This window comes from Helianthus annuus, chromosome 17, assembly GCF_002127325.2.
Source record: "Helianthus annuus cultivar XRQ/B chromosome 17, HanXRQr2.0-SUNRISE, whole genome shotgun sequence".
Taxonomy (NCBI): Eukaryota; Viridiplantae; Streptophyta; class Magnoliopsida; order Asterales; family Asteraceae; genus Helianthus; species Helianthus annuus.
Window position 1 is genome coordinate 21,703,932 of NC_035449.2, and position 21,930 is coordinate 21,725,861.

The following is a 21,930-nucleotide window of genomic DNA, read 5'->3' on the forward strand; positions in this document are numbered from 1 at the left end:
CAAATTCAATTGTGAGCCAAAAGCTTCTTGAAAGGATTGCCAAATCCTTGATATGAAACGTCCATCTCTATCAGAGATGATCGAGAGAGACACTCCATGACGTGCAACAATTTCTCTCATGTATATTTCCGCAAGTTTACTAGTATTGTCCTTCTCTTTGATTGGCAAGAAGTGCGCGGACTTGGTTAGGCGGTCAACTATCACCCAAATAGTATCATGACCCCTGGGCGTCTTGGGCAGTTTCGTTATAAAGTCCATTGAAATCTGTTCCCATTTCCACTTGGGAATTTCAGGTTGTTGCAGAAGTCCCGAAGGTTTCTGGTATTCAGCTTTCACCTTGCCACACGTCAAGCACTTGCTAACATAAACAGCAACGTCGCTCTTCATCCTGGGCCACCAATAATAATCCTTAAGATCCTGGTACATCTTATCCGCACCGGGATGAATAGAGTACCGTGATTTGTGTGCCTCATCAAAAATAACTTTTCTCAACCCACCAAACAGAGGAACCCAAATCCTTTTCATAAAACATAATGTTCCTTCCTTGTTTGGTACTAATTGCTTCTCCATCCCACGGAGATATTCTTCTTCAAAGTTTCTTTCCTTAAGAGCTTCCTTCTGCGCGGCACGAATGCGCAGGGAAAGATCTGTCTGGATGATCATCTCCAAAGCCCTAACCCTTATGGGCTTGATCCTTTCTTTACGACTTAGGGCATCGGCGACCACATTTGCCTTCCCTGGATGGTACTTTATCTCGCAGTCGTAATCGTTCAACAATTCGACCCAACGTCTTTGTCTCATGTTCAGCTCATTCTGGTTGAATATGTGTTGTAAACTCTTATGATCTGTGAAGATTGTACACTTCGTACCATATAGGTAGTGTCTCCAGATCTTTAATGCAAATATCACTGCGCCTAGTTCCAAATCGTGTGTGGTATAGTTCTTTTCATGTACTTTCAACTGACGTGACGCGTAAGCTATAACTTTCTGGCGTTGCATCAAAACGCAACCCAATCCTTGACGTGAGGCGTCACAGTATACCACGAAATCATCTGTACCTTCCGGTAGTGCTAAGATCGGCGCATTGCAGAGCTTATCCCTCAACAACTGAAATGCTTCCTCCTGTTTGATTCCCCAGTCAAACTTCTTATCCTTTTGCGTGAAGAGTGTCAGTGATTGAGCGATTTTTGAAAAATCCTCAATGAACCTTCGATAGTAACCAGCCAAGCCTAAGAATTGTCGAATCTCGGTTGGCGTCTTTGGAGTTTCCCAATTTTTGATTGCTTCAATCTTGGTGGGGTCCACATGAATCCCATCCCCATTCACCACATGTCCAAGGAATTGGACTTCACGTAGCCAAAACTCGCACTTCGAGAATTTGGCATACAACTGTTCCTTTTTCAGCAACTCCAGTCTTTAATGCAAATATCACTGCGCCTAGTTCCAAATCGTGTGTGGTATAGTTCTTTTCATGTACTTTCAACTGACGTGACGCGTAAGCTATAACTTTCTGGCGTTGCATCAAAACGCAACCCAATCCTTGACGTGAGGCGTCACAGTATACCACGAAATCATCTGTACCTTCCGGTAGTGCTAAGATCGGCGCATTGCAGAGCTTATCCCTCAACAACTGAAATGCTTCCTCCTGTTTGATTCCCCAGTCAAACTTCTTATCCTTTTGCGTGAAGAGTGTCAGTGATTGAGCGATTTTTGAAAAATCCTCAATGAACCTTCGATAGTAACCAGCCAAGCCTAAGAATTGTCGAATCTCGGTTGGCGTCTTTGGAGTTTCCCAATTTTTGATTGCTTCAATCTTGGTGGGGTCCACATGAATCCCATCCCCATTCACCACATGTCCAAGGAATTGGACTTCACGTAGCCAAAACTCGCACTTCGAGAATTTGGCATACAACTGTTCCTTTTTCAGCAACTCCAGGATAGCTCTTAAGTGATGTTCGTGTTCAGCCTTTGTCTTTGAATAAATCAAAATATCGTCGATGAATACAATCACGACCTTATCTAGATACGGCTTGCAGACTCGGTTCATTAGGTCCATAAAAACAGCAGGCACGTTGCTTAGCCCAAACGGCATAACTAGGAACTCGTAATGTCCATAACGAGTTCTGAAGGCTGTTTTCCGGATACTCTCCTCTTGTATCCTTAACTGATGGTATCCAGATCGAAGATCGATCTTTGAGTAAAAGCTTGAACCTTGCAGTTGGTCAAATAGATCATCGATCCTTGGCAGAGGGTATCTATTCTTGATCGTCAGCTTATTCAACTCCCGGTAGTCAATACACATACGAAAACTATCGTCCTTCTTCTTGACAAACAGGACCGGAGCTCCCCAAGGTGAGAAGCTTGGTCGGATAAAACCTTTGTCAAGTAACTCCTAGAGTTGTGTCGACAATTCTTGCATCTCTGAAGGTGCAAGTCTATAAGGTGCCTTAGCCACAGGCGCAGCGCCTGGAACTAAGTCAATACGGAAATCCACTTGCCTCTGGGGCGGCAATCCTGGCAAGTCTTCTGGAAAGACTTCAGGATATTCCCTCACAACGGGGATGTCTTCAATTTTCGGCTCAGCAGCTTTCGTATCTACAATGTGTGCCAGGAAGGCAGCACATCCCTTTTGTAAACACCTTCGCGCTTTCAAGCAGCTGATAATCCTCAAAGGCGTATCACGCTTTTCTCCATGAACCACAATTGTTTCACCATCTTCAGTTAGGATGCGAACGACCTTTTCGTGACAAACAATTTCTGCCTTGTTACTTGATAACCAATCCATTCCTACTACTACGTCAAAGCTTCCCAGCTGGACTGGTAGTAGATCCAAAGCAAACTCACGCTCTCCTAACTCGATTACACAACCTCTGATAACTCATTTGCTTCTCCTAACTTTCCATTCGCCAATTCAATTGAGTAGGGGATATCTAGTTTACTAGCGGCTAGACCAAGCATATTCTTAAATTCTAACGATACGAAGCTATAATCGACACCAGTATCAAATAAAACGGATGCAAAGCATTGGTTTATAGGGAACGTACCAGTAACAACATTGGGATCCTGGCGCGCTTCCCTCGCTTCGATATTGAAAACCCTTCCCCGTGCTTGGTTCAATTCCGGGCAGTTCCTCTTAAAATGCCCAATGTCACCACAGTTAAAACAAGCCATTCTTTGACCATTTCCTGCTCCATTCCCAGCTTGATTGTTGTTTTGGTTACGATTCATATTACTAGCTTGATTCGCATTGCTGCCTCGATTCCCATTTCCTCCATTGTTCCCCGGTGGGCGATTCCCAATACCACCACGATTATTGTTTCTATTTCCAAATCCTCCTTGGCCTCCCCGGCCAGTACTAGCCCAGCAAGAATCCTTCAAGTGGCCTAGTCTTCCACAAGCTTCACATACTTTTGGCCCGCATCGGCCAGAATGATGACGCTGGCAGGAGTTACACTTGGGATGAGTACCCATATATCCCTTTCCTCTCCTTCCAGTACCAGTCATAGCTTGAACCGGTGCGCTTGGTTCTCCTTTCCTGCCATCACTGCTTGTGCCTTGTTTGAAATTCGAGAATTTTCTTTTGTTATCCCCGGACGACTATACATGAGTCTCCTTCTTCTTTTGCTCAACATCAGAAAACTTGTTTAGGCGGATAGCCTCCTTAGTGAGAGCTACGCTTAGATCGATCGCCTCGGTGATTGTTGCCGGTTTTGAGGTGGTCACCATACTAATGATTTGAGGAGCTAAACCCCAAATGAAGCGCTCAATCCGCTTGAATTCTGGCATGACCATATAAGGTACCACCTGTGATAGGTCGTGAAACCTCTGAACATATTCCGCAATTTTCGGACCTTCCATCTTCAAATGCCAAAACTCAGTTTCCAACCTCTGGATCTCAGCGCGAGAGCAATACTTTTTGCGCATGAGATCTTTCAGCTCGTTCCATGTCAATGCGTAGGTTGTGGCTTCACCAAGTGTTTGGACTTGTAAATTCCACCATGACAGGGCTCCGTCCAAGAATAGCCCAGAGATGTAGGTAACCTTCTGATCTGGAGCGCATTTGCTCATGCGGAGAACTGATTCTGTCTTTTCTGCCCAACGAACAAAAGCAACAGCACCTCCGGTGCCATCAAAGTTTACAGGTTTGCAGTCTAAGAACTGCTTGTAGGTGCACCCTGCACATACGTTACAATATATGAATGGCATTAGCAAACTTGCTATAGATATCCAATGTATCATGGTATGCCTTAATAACTTAGTATTACCATGAGGCGGATTGTTGTTGCCGTTATTGTTTGAGCTGCCTCCGCTGGGTGGAGTAAAAGGTGGTACAGTGAACGGTGGAACAGGGGGAACAGCAGTATGGTGAGGGATCTGCGGTGCAAACTGATCCCCTCCGGTCAGAAAAGGTGCATGGCCAAAAGGCTGATGAGAGGGGCCCTCTCCAGGACGCGGCGGAGGGATCTCCTGGAGAAATGTGATGGGCAGATCCGTGCGTTGCGCATCAGTAATGTGTGTGGGGAACAAGGGTGCATCAAAAGGAGCTAAAGCTGGTGCAACCGGTACTACAAAAGGTGGAACATCATCATCGGCCTCTATCCACCCATTCCGGGTGTCAGCATACTGAGGTCGACATGAGCCGCAAAGAGTGCATGGTCGGGCTCTAGAGGCACCGGGTCAGGAAAAGGAGCAACAACATCAGGCTCAGCGGGTATATCAGCATGAATAGGTGGTGGAACAGAGGAAGCTACCGACTCAGGAGAATCAGGAATCGACGAATCAGAATGGGCCTCCTCATCAGGAATCTCAACTAACGGAAAAGCGACATCGTCTGCAATCTGGGCCCCGCCCTCATGGTGGTCCTCAGGGGGACCCTCGAATAGATCGAGGTCGTCATCGGACTCAACATCGTGTGGCAAATCCTCTGCAGGAAATGCAGCGAGTGGAACAGGAGCAGGGATCTCCACAAGAGGTAGATCCCCGGCAGGAACACCATCAGCATGAGGTATGTCATCCCCAAAATCGGGTATAGCAAAAGGCTGGAATGCATCCTCGTCAGTGCTGTCTATATCTGATGTATGAACCTCTGAATCAGTGTACATCGGGTCGTCAGAGTCTACTGCCACTGGGTCTGAAACCCTGCTCGATGAAGACATAGTGCCTGTAATACAACCACAGATATGCACATATATGAATCATATAATCAAGTAAACACATTGGTCACCAATAAGCAATCAAATAGTTCTCCTAGTCCCACTAGCCTCTCAGCCTCCCAGACTGCTCTCCCTAGTCCCACTAGCCAATTTTCCCAGCCTCCCAGACTGACTCCCTAGTCCCACTAGACAATTTTCCCAGCCTCCCAGACTGACTCCCTAGTCCCACTAGACAACTACCTCGGTCTCCCAGACCGAGCCTCGGCCTCCCAGACCGAGCCTCAGCCTCCCAGACTGAGCCTAACAATAATAAATAAAATGTGCTCAACGTTTGTAAAAATATTTTGGATCTGGACTTAAGTGGTATGCAGTGTAAAAATGTTTTCGTGAGAGCCCTAGTGATCATAGTCTAGACTCGAGAAAGAATCCTACTTCGCTATGATCAGAGCTCTGATACCAAGCTGTCACACCCTGGCTTTGCAGAAGCGTGGGTTTATTTGGTGTGACTTCTTAATACCATAGCTTAATCACAACAAAGCTATATGAAATTAAAACCATGCAGATCATCCATTGATTTAAGTTTTAAAACATCAATGACATAACGTTGTCTTAAGGCGTTGACTCAAGCAACTGACACTACAACTTGATGACATAAAAACATTGTTCAGAAGACACAAACATCAACATGAAATAAACGCAGTTTAAGAACTGTGACTCGTCCAGGAAAAAGTCACATCCCTTAAACTTGGATGACCTCGTAACTTTAACGCAGCGTGAAAACGGAGCATACCGTGCCAGATCCTTTAATTCCCTGAAATACATGTAAGTTGGAAAAATCAACATAATGTTGAGCGAGTTCATGTGTAAGTGAGTATGTAAAACCCTTGTAAGTATAAAAACCCTGGTATGTAGCAAATAAGGAAAAGAGATCACCAATGGTTTGCAAGGCCATTGATATGTGTGAAGTGCAAGTAGGAAGACTCAAACCTAGCGGATTTTGCGTTGGGCACAAAGTCACCCCAAGGTCCGTTCTGCTGGGCCTGGGGTTGGGCTCGCTACACCCAGATAGATCTACCGCTTACGTCCCTCGGTCCTACAATGAGGATTAATGGCCTCCAGTTCCCGCCTACCCACTCACATGATCTAAGTAGTAACCCTCCTTACGCTAACCATACCATGTAAAAAGTACTCGTAATCATAGTAACATGTATTTCACCCCCGCAGTTTAGAAAACTGAAAACAGTTAAGAGAAAAGGGGGACATGAACTCACAGTAGTGCATCCTCGATAACAGCAACTCAAACTCGGTCTGCAACACGACAACCTACAACGTGCTAATATCTATTAGACGAACGGCCGTGCCTTAGCTTAGAGTTTTAACGTTCTTGGGGAAATAGTTAGACAACTATTTCGTGTTTATACTTCTTAATTATCGTATAAATAGATTCCTTCCCAAGGATGGGGTATTCGTACATGTATTATGTATTTGGTGACTTAAAGTATTGACAAAATACATTTTCAAGTCTCATTTCCAACACTTTAAAGTTTTATGTCAAAACTCATGGCGAGGTTTAATTCCGAGAAATAAAGTTAAACATACTTGTTAGAAAAATAATTTTTCTAAGTCTTGGTATTTTTAGAAAAATTCGCCAGAACTTCCCCTAAAAACGGGAGTGTCCGTGCTAGTACGCACATCTTTTTCTTTTTGAAATCAACCCATGGTCGTCAACAATCAACCCTTACGTTTTAACACGCAAAACACTACCTTTGTCGTTTCAGTTTTAATATCTGAAAAACTGGAATGTTTTCGGATGATTAAATAAAATACTTAACTTATTCCAAAAATTCCCAAATTTTTGCGGAACGTCCTATTCGACCCACAAATTATTGCGTAAAAATATCGGGGTCTAGTTCATTATCAATAATTTATAGAAAATCGTTTACCGAACTGTGATCAGATTTGTCACATTCTGATCACAGTTTACGGAATAATTCGTCTAGAATTCCTCGTAAGTCCGTTTGTCGAAATTCCAGTTGGGGGTCACAAATACATCAGTGACCATCTTTGATAAAAATTTCAGGGGCTGGTTCGGTTTAGATTTCAAGTTGTGACTGAAAACGTATGACCCATTTTACTGCAGTTAAAATCAGCCTTAGCTGCTGTTACGAAAACAGACTTTTAAAATAGTAACCGACCTTAGAAAAATACAATTCCAGCGCCATTTTCTTCTTTTTTCGAAAAGACACGATTTAGGCTTCAGAAATTCCGTTTTTCGATTTATTAAAGTCCGTTTACAGCCAGTTGAAGGCGGCTGAAAAAGTACATCAGCATGTTATTTTAAAGTTTAAATGTTATTAATCGTGTTACAAGTGTCCGATTAACGGGTTTAACAAGAAAACAACTTTTAAACATCAAGTATGATTTAACCAACCCTCAAACCAACAAGATTCCGCTTCATGATTCAGACATAAGTAAACTTTTATGTAACTTTTGTAATCTTTACTTTTGTTTAACATCTTTTAATCTTCTGATCTTTAGTGATCTAAACAACAACACATCATACAACATGCCATAAATTTAAACAAGATGAACCAAGTGTAAAGAAACTTACCACTAGCTTATAGCTAGGGATGATTCGTGTGTGAAAATGATGAGAAAAAAAAAAGATGATGAAAATACTAGAACAATGCTCCTTTGAAGGTTCTTCAGGAAACCACCTCCATAGCTCACTTTGTAACTTGAATGGGGCTTAAATCTTGGATGGAGGTGAGGGTGGTTTCGGTTTAGGGGAACCGTAAGTGAGAGAGGGAGTAATGAAGTGGAGTGTGCAATCTTTGAGGAATGATGGATATCTAAAGGACCTTACTCTTATAGATATCTTACATGATTTAGCAAGTTCAACAAGCAACAAATCCATATAAAAAATTAGATTAAATCAAGAAGGCATGGTGGATATATTTGGTGGGTCCACATGGGAATTGAAATCGTTTGGGGGGGGGGGGTTCTAAATGAAAAATTGTGACTAAAATGTAAGTATAAGTTAGGTTGTAGAATTTGATATTTTATATTAGATATAGGATTTTTAGTGGGTGTTATGGCATACGGGGATCATGACTAGCCAAAAATAATAAGACAAGGTATTTGACAAAAATTTAGTGTCCTGGGTAATGTCCGGTTATACGATTAAATACCGTTCCGTTAAAATGTTTAATTATGCCGAAAAAGGTCCTTTATGTATATTTTTGCAACATAAATTATTCCCGGCACTTAGGAAAATATACGGGACCGTTCTGCAATGTTTTTGCACTTTATTAGTAATTTAAAATGCTAAGTTTTGTATTAAAGTGCAGAATTTTGTACTTAAAGTACGTTTTAGGCACATCCGGTCACTATAAACTTCACCTAGTGACGTAGTTCTACAATCCTCACCTCCCTACACTCACTACTAGTGTAGTAAACTATTCTCGGCTCATACTGGCCTTAGAGGCAATGTCTGCCTGATGCTGGTTATGTCAGCATGTTTGATGGGTATCCCGTATAGTGTGCTCACTGTGCTTTTTGTGCATCAGGGTTGTCACTGGTGTTTGTGCATAAATAATAGAGCGACAGTATAAAATGTGATGCTTGAGCATGTATGTATCAGAAATCAGTAAGCAGTTTAATCACAGTTGTAAGCAAGCACAGTAATTAAGCGGTAATTAAATATTAATTATTTTGTACGGATACCTGGTTTGGTGAGGGTTGTCACACCTAGAATGTAATGAGAGGTAAGAATGATAATTACGACTAAGCTTAGAAAATATTGAACATGAAAGGATGATGGAATTCCGAGTATAGTATGATCCTAAGGATGAAAAATTTTGTCAAACAAAAGTAAAGGTTAGTAGAATTGAAATTTTTAAAGGAAGATATTATGAGGAGATGCTTTTTCTCCTCCTAACTAAAGATAAGTATAAACAAAACAAGTAAGTGGCACAGATAGCCTGGTTGGTCAAGCATAATGTAGGACAAAAGAACACACATACATACTTTAGTAGCCAAAGTTTTTACGTCACAAGAGGGGGTGACTAGGAAGAATGATGATATTAATAATAGAGAAATCAAGTAATAGGCTCTTCGTGAGCATTATTGTTTCTAACGGCATAGTGAAGGAACAAGTATGGCTAGTAACTTGGAAGGCAGAAGTAAATGACTCATAATGCTAATAAAAAAAATTATAATCTTCATATCAATACAAGAAATAATGGCGGCTCTAAATTCTTGTTTATTGTAGAGTGCGGTTATTAGATGTCTTGAAATGCCATGATGGAAAGATAGTAAGAGTTGATCCGTATATCGGAAAATAGGTAGTAGAAAGGAAAGAAAAGTGAGGAACTGTTAAGAAAGCGGGGTACACACTTTGTATGCCAAATTAGAATAATTAGAAAGAACTGTAGGAAAGATGTGAACAGTTAACGTCGAAGGAAACTAGAATGAAAATATAAGAATGCATAACTGTTAGAGGTGGAATGTTACATAAAGAGGGGTTGAGTGGAATGTAAAATATAATGAATATTTGAAAGGATATTTGAATAAATCTTGCCCTCTGTCGAGTTCCCTGTCATATGTGAGGAATTATTAGAAGATAAACCTCTAAAGAAATATTCGAGAGTTAAAGTATTTATACGCATGATTCTTGATTCGTATTATAAAACAACACTACGTGGTAGAGTGTAATCTCAATTATCGAATGAATGGTTGTGCCAAGTTATATGTAACTCATACGTAAAATGGAGGGGCATATGTAATAAGCTTATAATCTCTTTTGTAGCGGAACCTAGGTTGATGAGAATTAACCCTTTGAGGTACAGTGTTAGGTAATTCCCTTAGTATTACAATTGCTAGGAGGAATGACGTATGTATGACATCTATGAAATGTGATGACAAGTATAGCTGAGTACGACACCTCGAGTGTAATATGAGTTGCTCAAATGTAAGTATTGATTACACGATCATATTGATAGCGTGATTAAAGGCTTATGTTGGCCCTTGTAACCTAGGGATAGACGGTAAAAAGATTAGAGCAAGATAGTATGTACACAATTTGTATAACCGTATACATTAAGTTGTGGTTAACCATGCAGTTATAATAGATCATCAGTGAAAGAAATATTGGTCCCGGGTAAAGATTATACTTAGGTATTGCAAGAAAAATATGAAAAGAACTATCAAGCAAGTGACATGAAAGAAATTTTGCTTGATATTGGCCCCGAAAGGATGGGGAGTAGGTAGAAGTTAAATAAGTTAGAAACTATTGAATGATGTTTGAATTGTGATTTTATATGAATAAATAGAAATGGACAAGTATGAATATTATGATTATTATTTTCCCTTAAGTAGATGTTAGAGGTATGCGGGAATGATAATCTGACAGACACGTTTTAAGAAATCAGCTTGAACAATTGAACGATAATCAAGAAATAATGTAATAGGATTGCTTTGATTCATACAAGATTGAATTACCAAATGTATTGGACAAGTTTAGAATAGTAACAACCAATTCACCACGAGGGATGATCGAATGAAAGCATGCTATCGAAGTTCGAGGTATGAAATTACGAAGGGATACAGATAAACTCGTCGGAATGTATGTATTCAGGTTTCGGGGACGAAACCTTCTTTAAGGGAGGTAGACTTGTAACACCCCAAATTTCGTAAGTCATATTATAAAAATTATAATCGCAATATTTGATGGAAAAGAAATGGTAAATATAAATTTTACCATTTATAAAGTTTTATAAGTTTTAGTAAGTCTAGATTTTATATATACCTAAAAGTTAACTAAGTTAGTATGTAAATGTAAGGAAAATGGCATGTTCTAAAAGAATGAGGGGGTGGAAATGAAAATTGTGGAATTAAAACACTTAATAAAAAAAAGGTCAGTGTTTGGGTTCTGGGGGCGTGCGATCGAGAGAGGGAAAGAGCCAGAAGAATCAAAACCCTAACAACCCAAAATCCATCAAATTGAAAGGGAAATTGAAGGTTTATCGTATGCATGAACTAGGAATGTTAATCACTTGAGGATCTCCAACATCAAGTAAGTCGAAATTTGTGATTTGGTGATGTTTGCTTGGTGGGTTTTGTGTAATCCGTGAATGTATGTAAGAATATTGATGATAGAAGGTTATAATTAGTCCATAAGACTTGAATGAAGTATGAAATTCGAATTATATTGATGTTTTCATGTAAACCCATTTATGTATGAAACCCACATGAAAATTTATGATGGTTTTGAAGTAATGATAGATGTAGTATGATACATGAACTTGAATTATGCTTATTGATGTTAAAGAAATCTGAATATTCGATGAATTTATGTGTTTATGATGTAGTGCCGTGATTTTAGAAAGACTTGGTAGGAATGTGCTTAATATGCTTATACATTATGCTAGTTGAGTAGTACGCACATAAGGTGTTCGACGAAATGTTTGAGTTAAATTGGTTATGTATGAACATGAGAAATTGAAGTATTGATGATCTAATGATGGTATAAAAAATATAAAAATAAATGTGAATAATGAACGTTATGGTAAATGATGTAAATGTGCGTAAGTGATGTATAACGCGAAAGCTAAACGCGTATGTAATGCACCTTATAGGGTCGAAGAAAGGAGCGGAATCAAACCAAGCAAAGGCAATAGGAGCGCACGACTCCGGTAAGTTCATATGAACTTCGCTCATGTAGAAAGTAGATTTTTGTGTTAGTTCTCATGTAAATAATTGTTTGATGTTCTATGCGGAAATTTATAGTAAAATGTCTTAATCCGAATTGTTAGTAGAAAAAGGGAAACGTTTATTGACGACCCGTACAAATGGGTCTAAAGTATGAGAATAAGGTGTTCTTGGTGATGTATTGACCCGTAGTTAAACGGGTCAAGTAAGATGAAATTATTATGAAATTAAGATAGCTAGTGATGACTTTTATAAGCCAAACTAGTGAAGTATGGAAAATTGGAAAAGTAAGAATAAGGGGCTGTTTGTTAGCCACTTAATGGGTCCATTCAGAGGAAACCTCTGACCCGGTCAGAGGCATAGTTGTTTGGTTCGGTAAAAGGCCCACCTCTGAATGGTTCCATTCAGATCTGATCCATTCAGATAATAAAAGTCGCTGAATGATTTTTTTCACAAAATACCCTTTGCCCTACTTGTTCTCCCCCTCGCTCTTCACATACGCCTCCGCCTCCATCTACACCTCCTTCCTCCACCGGCCTCCTCCACCTCACCGGCCTCCTCCACCTCACCGGCCTCCTCCACCACGTCGCACGCGCTCAACTGTCGGCTCTCCTCTGCCGCTGCGTCTATCAGGTACCGCACTCATGTCTGTTTCATAAAAATGGGTTCGATTTAAGATGTGGGTTTGAATATTGTTGTGTGGATCTGTTAGTGATTATGTGTCATCACCGATATGCAGTAAGATCTTTTTCACATTTGTTTTCAATTTGTTTTTTTTTTCACAAGTGTCCTGCTATTGCTTGCAAAATCATACATCGTATTTTACTATTTCTTGTGTTATCTCTGGTGGATGGCCTCCTACATGAGGTAGACCAGTTAAATGTAATGCAAGTTCTACATGATTTCCAACTGTATTAAGGTCTTTTAATAAAAAGGGTAGTAGCTTTATATAGACAGATTATTCTTTTGGGATAATTTTTGAGTTCAATAAAATTTGATTTTGCAAAATTTGATTCTTTTTGTCAAAATTTGAGCTCCTGATTGTTGTGTGGATCTGTGTTGCCCAGTTGTGTTACCATGATTGTTGTTGACCTGATTGTTGTGTTGATCTCTTTAGAAACAGTTTATAGATGGTAGTTTGGTTATACTAGTATGTTCTTTTTGAATGATTTTAGAAGCTCACTCGTATTAAGTACCTTTCTTTTTATGTGTGTATGTTTTAAATCGTTCATAGAAATGGAACAAAAAAAGGGTAGGATTAACTAGAACCTAGAGGGTGTTGAGAAAACGTTTCTTGAAACATGTCTTCAAGAAATCACACTTCGTGGACGTGAAGGAAGCAGTCTTAAACAATACTCATGGAAGAATGTAGCTGAAAAGTTAAAAGTAGAACACAATTTCATAGCGGATCAAAAACAAATGAAGAACCGATATGACTATACAAAATCAAAGTTTGCAGCCTGGTTAAAACTTAAAAGCAAAACCGGCAATGTTTATGATCCTATAACAAACACATTTAACTTATCAGAAGAAGAATGGCAAACTGAGATCAAGGTATTTTTTTTTCAAAATAATAGTTATTATTATATTTCAATAATCTTATAGTATTCTATAATATTTTTCACACAGTCCAACAAATTCGTAGAAGCTTTGCGAAGAGCACCACTATCTTACCCCGAGCTTTGTATTCAATTGTTTGAGGGGTCTACATCGAATGGTTTTGACAGTTGGGGGCCATCTTCTACACTTCCTCACCCTAATGAGGAAGTGTGCGAGCGGAATTTAAATGGTATTGAAGATGTCGAGTGCACTCAGGTGGAGCCCGCGACTCAAGGTGTTAGTGAGGAGTCAACTGTTCGGTCTAAAAAAAGAGGAGAGAAACGAAGGCAGCAGAAGATTCGGCGCTACTAGAAGTTAGAGACTGTATTACGAAAGTGGCAAAGATTTTGATCGACAAACATGAAAGTGCTGATATGGATGCATGTATGGAGAAGTTGGAAACAATGGGATGGGAAGAAGAAGAAGATGCAAAACGTCAAACGGCGCTTTTTCTTTTTGGTGAAAGTGCTGATATTAGGAAAGTTTGGTTACGACTCAAGCCACAGAGTTGTGAGCTATGGGTTAAAAATGCGGGAGCGAAGTACGGGTTGTTCTAATAGGATTTTGTTGAACTTGTTATGCATCCTTTTTGGATAAGCTTTTGCTGAACTTGTTATGCATCCTTTTTGGATAAGCTTTTGTTGAAACTATTGTTAGGGATTTCGTGGTTTTGTTGAACTTGTTACGGTTGTTTTACTTCTCATGTTATGGATGTTTTGCTTCTTATGTTACGGATGTTTTACTTCTTATGTTTGGATGTTTTGCTTCATATGTTTCAATTTTTATCACAGGTTTCATATGGATTCGGATGATGAGATTTTATTTTTCATGCTTCTTTGTTGCCATTTGGTAACGTTATGCTCAAAAAGGAATGGAAGGATAAGAGATCTGAATTCGGCATTGACCGGTCATGCATACACACAAGAATTATTGCATGGATCTTCCACACAATGTCTTGAGATGATGCGTCTTTCGCGTGATGCATTTGTACTATTGTGCAACCATTTTAAACAAAAAATTGGTTGCAAAGTAGTAGATCAATAAGCTTGGAAGAAAAGTTGGCTATGTTTTTGATGGTCATAGACATAATGAACGATTTCGAATGGTTAAACGGAGGTTTCAACACTCAACTGAAACGATTCATAGATGTTTTCACGAGGTCTTAAAGGCAATGATGAATTTCGCAAGAGAAGTTATAGTTCCAACATCTTCTAATGCAAACTCCAATACACCAGAACGACATAGAAAGCTAAAAGAAATATTTTCTGGAGCAATAGGCGCGTTAGATGGCACTCTTGTACATGCAATCGTGCATGCTGAGCAACAGACTCGTTATAGGGGAAGAGGAAAAGGTGAATGCTTTCAAAATGTACTAGCAATTTGTGATTTCGATATGATATTCACGTTCGTATGGGCCAGATGGGAGGGCATTGCACATGATTCACGTGTTTTAAAAGAAGTAGCATTTAACCAGACTTCCGGCTTTACTTTCCCCCCACCAGGTTTTTAACCATTCTTTAACACTGATTATTTAATACATTATGTGTTTTTTATGTAATAGTTCTGATACTAATGTTTACAGATAATTATTACCTTTGTGACGCCGCATACACCAACACTCGTGGATTTATGACTCCGTACCGTAATACGAGGTATTGGTTAGCCGATTTTCGACGACAACGTGCGTTAACTAAGGAAGAAAAATTCAATCATGCACACGCACAACTGAGAAATGTTATTGAGCGCTCATATGGTGTTTTGAAGGCAAGATTCCCAATCCTAAAGCAAATGGCTCCATTTTCTTTTCCAATACAAAGAGACATAGTGATTGCTTGTTTCGCCGTCCATAAATTTATAAGGAAATGCAATATTCATGATCAATTATTTATGGCCTATGGCGAGAACACTTTGTTTTCCGAAATACAAAGTGGAGAAAGTGATGGGCAGTTCGTTCAAGACATAGAATGGGGTTCACAAGGCATTGAGTATATGAATACCTTACGTAACCAGATTGCTAGTCAACTATGGTCAAATGGTTCAAATTAAAATTGTACGCATAATATTAATTTCTATTTGGATTGTATTATGTTTCCATGAACTTTGAAGAATTTATGTGTAACTTGAATTTTCTAGTATGTTTTGTATTTTTTTAAGTTATTCATTGTTCAGTACAGCGAACTAAACAAACAACTATATTTCATTCAGCACAAAGTAGTTCAGAGGGGTAAAAATGTCATTTTACACAGTCATTCAGAGGTGCAACCAAACAGCACTTTAGTGGTTCAGCACTTATTAGTTCAGAGCCTCTTACCCATTCAGACCTCTTATTCATTCAGCACTTATTGGTTCAGATGTTGCCAAACAGCCCCTAAGTATGATCCGTGAGAACGGGTCGGATAAATTAGGATGAGTGATGATGACGGAGACTAAGATGGTGCTATAACCGTTAAACGGAATTGTCATATGAGAAGTTGAATGAAAAGATGTAAAGAAATAATGACCCGGTAACGGGTTAAATAATGATGAAAAGCAAAATGTATTAGTAATATGTTTTAACCGAACTAACTTGTAAGTTTGTGTTATGGATGTAGGTGAATCTCACTCTTGATAATGGCGAGCTTGGATCGAACACACCACATTGCCCTTTTATGCGCTTCCGGTTTAAGTCGTCTTTGTAAATAGGTCAAAACACTTTCATAATGTAAATGTTAAGTTTATGTCTAGGATGTTTCGTAAGTAAGTTAGCATTTTAAATCTTATTTTGGTAGTTCAGACAAAAACATTTTTGATGGAATCTTGTATGGTTACAACTTTCATGTCTTTTGAAATGTGTCGTAGATTTTAGTTTGAACGGTGATTGTTAAAAGCAGGGAAATGCTTATAGTACGAACGGGTCATGCCCAATTTTCGTTAAAAATAGTATGTCATTATTTGTATTTTTTCGAATGTGAAAAAGTGGGTGTCACATGTACCCTGTCATATATGTAGTAAAGTATCGGTAATAACCAAGTGTCGATCCAAGGATGTGGGTGGAGAAATAATACTAGACCTTTGTCATTAAACTACCGGTAGGAAGATAAGTGATTGATTTTCTAAAAACTAAAATAAGCATAAACAAATATTTATAAAAACATAATAGACTCCAAATAAGAAAATAAATATATAGCCTTGCTTTATACACAATCCAAAGTATATGAACTAAGTCGGTTTTGTCACTTGAAACATTTGGTCAATTTTCCATTTTCAAGACAATTAGTATCCCTTTCGTGAATCCTAAAATGACAATCATTCGGAAAGCTAAAACGATAAACACACTTTAACCACCTAAGATTGTTCTTTAACGTGCAATTGATAAATGTCTATGAAAATCCCCTAAAGATAAGTTAGTCATCCGTTAGGAGTTTTCTAACCTCACTTAATCAAGGAAAGTGACACCGATAAACACAATGCAACCACCTAGACAAGCATAAACTAGATTAAATCACAACCGAGTTTATTTTACAAATCTTGAACATAAATTCACCAAGATAGCAATTTTGGCCTAAACTACTAACTAAGCAAACAATTCATGCCAAGAATTCATAACAACACCATTTAACCCGTTAAGGTCCTTACGTGAGGGAAAGCTTTCTTGATTAACAATAATTACCCCTTATTAAACCACTAACCATTTCTAGCATCATGGTGCACACATTTGACACAAGTTAAACAAGTTAGACAAGTTAAACAAGTTCAAAGTCTACTAATACATGATTAATTAAGCTTCATCTTTCAATTATCTCAACTAACCATATATTAATCATCCAAGATAATTACTTATAATCAAGAAACCAACATCAATAAACAAGGTTGCAAACTAATCATCAAGGATTAACATAGAAAATACTTCAAATGTCGTTACAAACATAATTAACATACTAATGGTTGTAATTAAGCAAGGGATTCTAGTGTTTTTGCCCATAGGCCTACATTAATACATAATAATCAATCTAAATGCTTGAAACATAACAAAATCATGGAAAGATTTAAGAAATCAAACCATAAACAAGCACAAGATTAAGAATCCGGATAGTAATGGAGCTAATCGGCACAATGGGGCTCGAATCCGGGTGAAAGCAGATGCCTCCGGAGCCTATAAAATCGCCTGAAGAGCTCCCAAAAGTCCACAATTGCGAATAGAATGCTGCTGTCTGTTTTTTATAACATTTTCAGATCGCACGGTCGTGCCAATAAAGTGCACGACCGTTCACTTTTAAAATACTATTCACCAAACTTATGTGACATCATCAGATCTTGACCGGTCTTCGTAGTCGCACGACCGTTCCACAGGTCGCACGAGCCTTCATACCCGATGATTGGTTGGCACGAGCTTCTGAACTGGCGTGCATCTCCGATCTGGGGCTTTCTGTCGGAAGTGCACGGGAGTGCCTCGAGATGCACGGTCGTTCCACTCCGAGATAGGCTTGCACTCCTGATCGCACTGTCGTGCATTGCTGGGCAGGGCTCGGTTGTTGGATCCGCACGGTCGTTCCATTCATTGCACGGTCGTGCCAATTGCCCAGATCAGAATGTTCACAGAATCTTCGCAGCTTTGTCGTTTTGCCCGGAAAGTCCTCGTTTTCATCATCTTCTTGTTTGGCATGCTGTTTTAGGCCTGTAAACAAAAGTATACCTGATTAAGTATCCGATTCACGGTTTTACGGCCGAAAAAGCATGAAATGGGGGTAAAATGGGGGAATAAAATATGCATATTTTGGTGAATATCAGTTGTCATTAACCGCTGATCATCTCATTGTCTTTGAGATGATAGATCTTCAGACTTTTCATATCACGGTTTTCAATTGTGCTACCTGTGATTTAGTGCTTCCACTGGAGGTTTATGCTGTTGTTAAAGAAAAGGTGATAGAAGAGATTGTCTTGAGTTCAGATACTGAAGCTGTACAGGACATCTTAATGTCAATGAAGGTGGTATGGTCGATGTGAATGAAGATAATCAGATCGTACCTATTTCTTTCCGTGTGGACGGTCATTTGTGATGATGAGTTTATTAATATATAATACTTTAGTCAGATTTTAAAGATGTGTTAATTGTTTGTTTATTGAATTGTTCGTTGTTTGTTACAGTGCCTTTTTAAAAAACAGGGTGAAGATCTTGGACTGAATCGTAAGATGGGTTTGAAGATTGTGGACGTGACAGGTGATGTTTGGAATGTTCAAGCTGCTATAGGTTCATCTCGAGGTCAACCAAGATATTATCTACAAGGAATGAGAAAGTTTGTGAGAGATAAAGGCATGGCTCCAGGTCAAGCATTTAAACTTAACTTTGTGAAAGGTAAAAAGCTTTTTATGTTCGGATGAATGTTCATGGGTTGAAGAAGGCAAATGCAGAAGGATACATTGAACCAAGTTTTTGGGTTGTAGTTCTTTGCTTTTCGAAACTGATACTAGACTTGTTTGTTTAGTTTTGAAGTTGTGATTCTAAAACAATATATGTACATGTAAATTATTAGGTCCATGTCTAACGGAAACAATGCGGAGATGTAAGCTAAAGACAGTATACTCGGTTTGACTTTTGGTCAACATCTGATTGACTTTTGGTCAACATCTCATTTAGTATTCAACAGACGGTTGAATAACTCAAACAGTGGTTTTAACATCTGTTTGACTTTAGGTCAACAGTTCATGGAAACCCATGTTAGGTTGAACAGTGTTTTGAAGAGGAAAATAGTTCTAAAATATAAGAAGACAGTGGATCTGGTTGAACATCTGTTTCACTTTTGGTGAACAACTGTTTGACTTTTTGTCAACATCTGTTTGCTCGATCAGATTAGGTGTTAAAGTATAGTTCTTTAAGTCATTGTTTTGTTTTCTTGAATTCTATGTAATTTTGTTAAGAAGTACAAGAACAAACATTTTTACAAAATCCCAAATCACCCGATCATGCAAGTGCATTGAAGTAAAATTGGAAATGATGTTATTCATGTGGTCCTGTTGTGCTTTTGTCTGACCTCTAATATGGGTTTATGATCTAATCCGGTGATGTGAAGACATTGTTGTTGAATCCAATGAGATGCTTGATGTAATGAGGTCGTATTAATAACAAGTAATAATTGATATAACTAAGTTTCCCAAGCCCGGGAAGCAATCCCGGGTAAAAACCTAGTTTTTTCATAAAACAAAGAGTTAAATGCTTTGTTGGTCCCTGTGGTTTGCAAAAATTTCATACTTGGTCCTAGTGGTTTACTAATTACATGCGTGGTCCCAAAAGTTGTCAAAAATGAACTCGGTTGGTCCCCTGACCTAACCTCTATTACATTTCTCAGTTAACTATATGCGAAAATGACTAGATTGCCCCTGAACAATAAAAAAAAAAAAAAACTCGTCTTCTTACTCCTAAAACTTCCTGCTGTCGCCTCCATTCTCAAAGCCTAACCTTTTTGCTTTCTTCTTTGTTTGAAAACAATCCTAAAATATGATAAATCAGATTGTTGGCCACTGATGACGGGGGTAGCCCGAGACCAAATAAAATGACCAAGTATGAAAACACCTAGAATGTTAAAAGGTTCAACGCTTGAAAAAGCTGAGGAGATGGAGTAAATTAACACGGGAATAGTGAACAAGTCACATCCCCAAACAGTCTCACCAACCACGGTCGTAAAAGCAATGCAGGTCCACAGAATGCACGCTATTACCCGGGGGTCAAAAGGCTTCAACCCCCGAAAGGGTAAGCCCCTCACTGCAAGCTGGTTCACTAGTCAAATGAATACTCCTTTGGGACATGTCTTTGCCTATCAAATGACACTTCATTCATTAACAAAGACATTTGAGATCAGATTTGTTCTCTCAAACTCTGGTCCTTCACATCGTACATTCACTTCACTCAAAGTGTCCCTCTTTCACGTTGACATAACTCTTATTCTTTCTGTTCCTCAATCCTTTTCTGAATAATATTTCAGAATTGGATCTTCAAACAAGAAATATAAACTAGTGAACCTCCTTCCACGTCTTGCAAACGTGGGGGGACCCCACGACCTGCGTTAGGTGAGGTTAAACCCTTTAACCTTTCTGCCTAACCACCCTTGCTACTATCCTCGGTCTATATTTTGTTGTCTCAACAAGTTGGCGCCCACCGTGGGGCTACGCCGCTATTTCTCCTCAAAAAGGCCTAGTAGTGTAGCTCTTCTCTCTCAAAGTTGTCATGTCTGAAAGTGGATCCCCAGGTGAAGTGAACCAGGTACCAAACACTTCAACTCCGGGTAGTAGTCAAGCCCATGTGACTATCCCAACTCCTTTTTCAACTCCGGGGAGCACACCCGAGTTTCTCGCCTTTAACACTCCAACTCCTTCTAGATCTGGAGTTCCTTCCCCTAACGTATAACACCTCGAATTTTTGTGTCCAATAATGTATTAACACGTGTCATTTGTTTACACGTGGCATTGATATTAAATAAAGGATTAATATTGACAAACCTTGAAAGTATATAAATTCGAGGGTTATAAATGTCAAACAAGGGTAAATATACTGTATAGTAACCCTAAATGGTGCTTGTACCTTCAAACGAATAAATCATGGATCGTACGGAAGCGAAACGCGGAAGAAAGTGAGAGATTACAAGCTACAGGGGTTAACTGTGTCAACATGTTTAATTATACCTCTGAGTGACCCTTTAACGCTCCCGAGGCTTTGTAACAATATTATACGCTCACAAGAAAATATCTTATAAATTCCGCGAAGTTCCGTTTTAAAACGAGAAAGTTATAATCAAATTCGTATGAGAAGGGTTAAAAGCGTCAACAATGAAAGTTAAGGCTTTCTGAATAATTAATAAACTAGATAGGGACTTAACAACGCGGGTAAATAACACGAGGTCCTTAGTTGTAATTAACCGAGGGCCAAACCGCAAAGTTACCCCTTCAAACCCGAAAGGTCAGGTAAATCATTACGAAAGATTTCGTTATTAATTACCAGATTCTGATAATCATTTCAAAAGATTTAAAATTTCTGGAAATCTAACCTCTCGCGACCCGCGTGAAGTTTCGGGTTAAGTTGAGGCGGGCCGCGAGCCACCTAAGATACGCGCCTGAAGTTTGAATCTCAGGCGACCCGCGTACAAATGCATGGGAACTCCCATGCGGGCCGCATTAGACGCCCAGATGCAGAATGTTTGTAGTTTCTTGCCTTTTGAGCTTGTGAACGATCAAAACGCCAATAAATGAGGCATGGGCACCCTATACTCGACCCATAGCTCTATGGGACACCTGCCCATCATCCATGATCAGTGTAGATTGTTGTGTAATGATCTTGAAGGCTTTGTTGCACTATAAATAGCCACATTGAGCTCATAACATTCACACAACTCAAACACTCAACTACTGATCATTCTAAAGCTCCCAAGCATTCCTCTCTGCTCTCTAAGCAAGATACAACTTCTGTAAGTCGTTCAAATCCATTTTGGTCTTATATTTC

The 21,930-nt window shown here is 39.2% G+C and overlaps 1 long non-coding RNA gene across 2 annotated transcripts in view; it reads left to right on the forward strand.

Moving 5' to 3' along the window:
• The window catches only part of LOC110925710, a 34,565-nt gene extending 18,370 nt beyond the window's left edge, over positions 1-16,195 (forward strand). The window contains exons 1-3 of one of the 2 annotated variants that reach the window (XR_002584684.2): positions 11,101-11,229; positions 11,792-11,848; positions 16,055-16,195. This is a non-coding gene — a long non-coding RNA (uncharacterized LOC110925710). Of the gene's footprint in view, positions 1-11,100; positions 11,230-11,791; positions 11,849-16,054 lie in introns of those variants that run through there. The other variant, XR_004886341.1, reaches the window with a different exon arrangement.
• Positions 16,196-21,930: the final 5,735 nt, after the last annotated feature.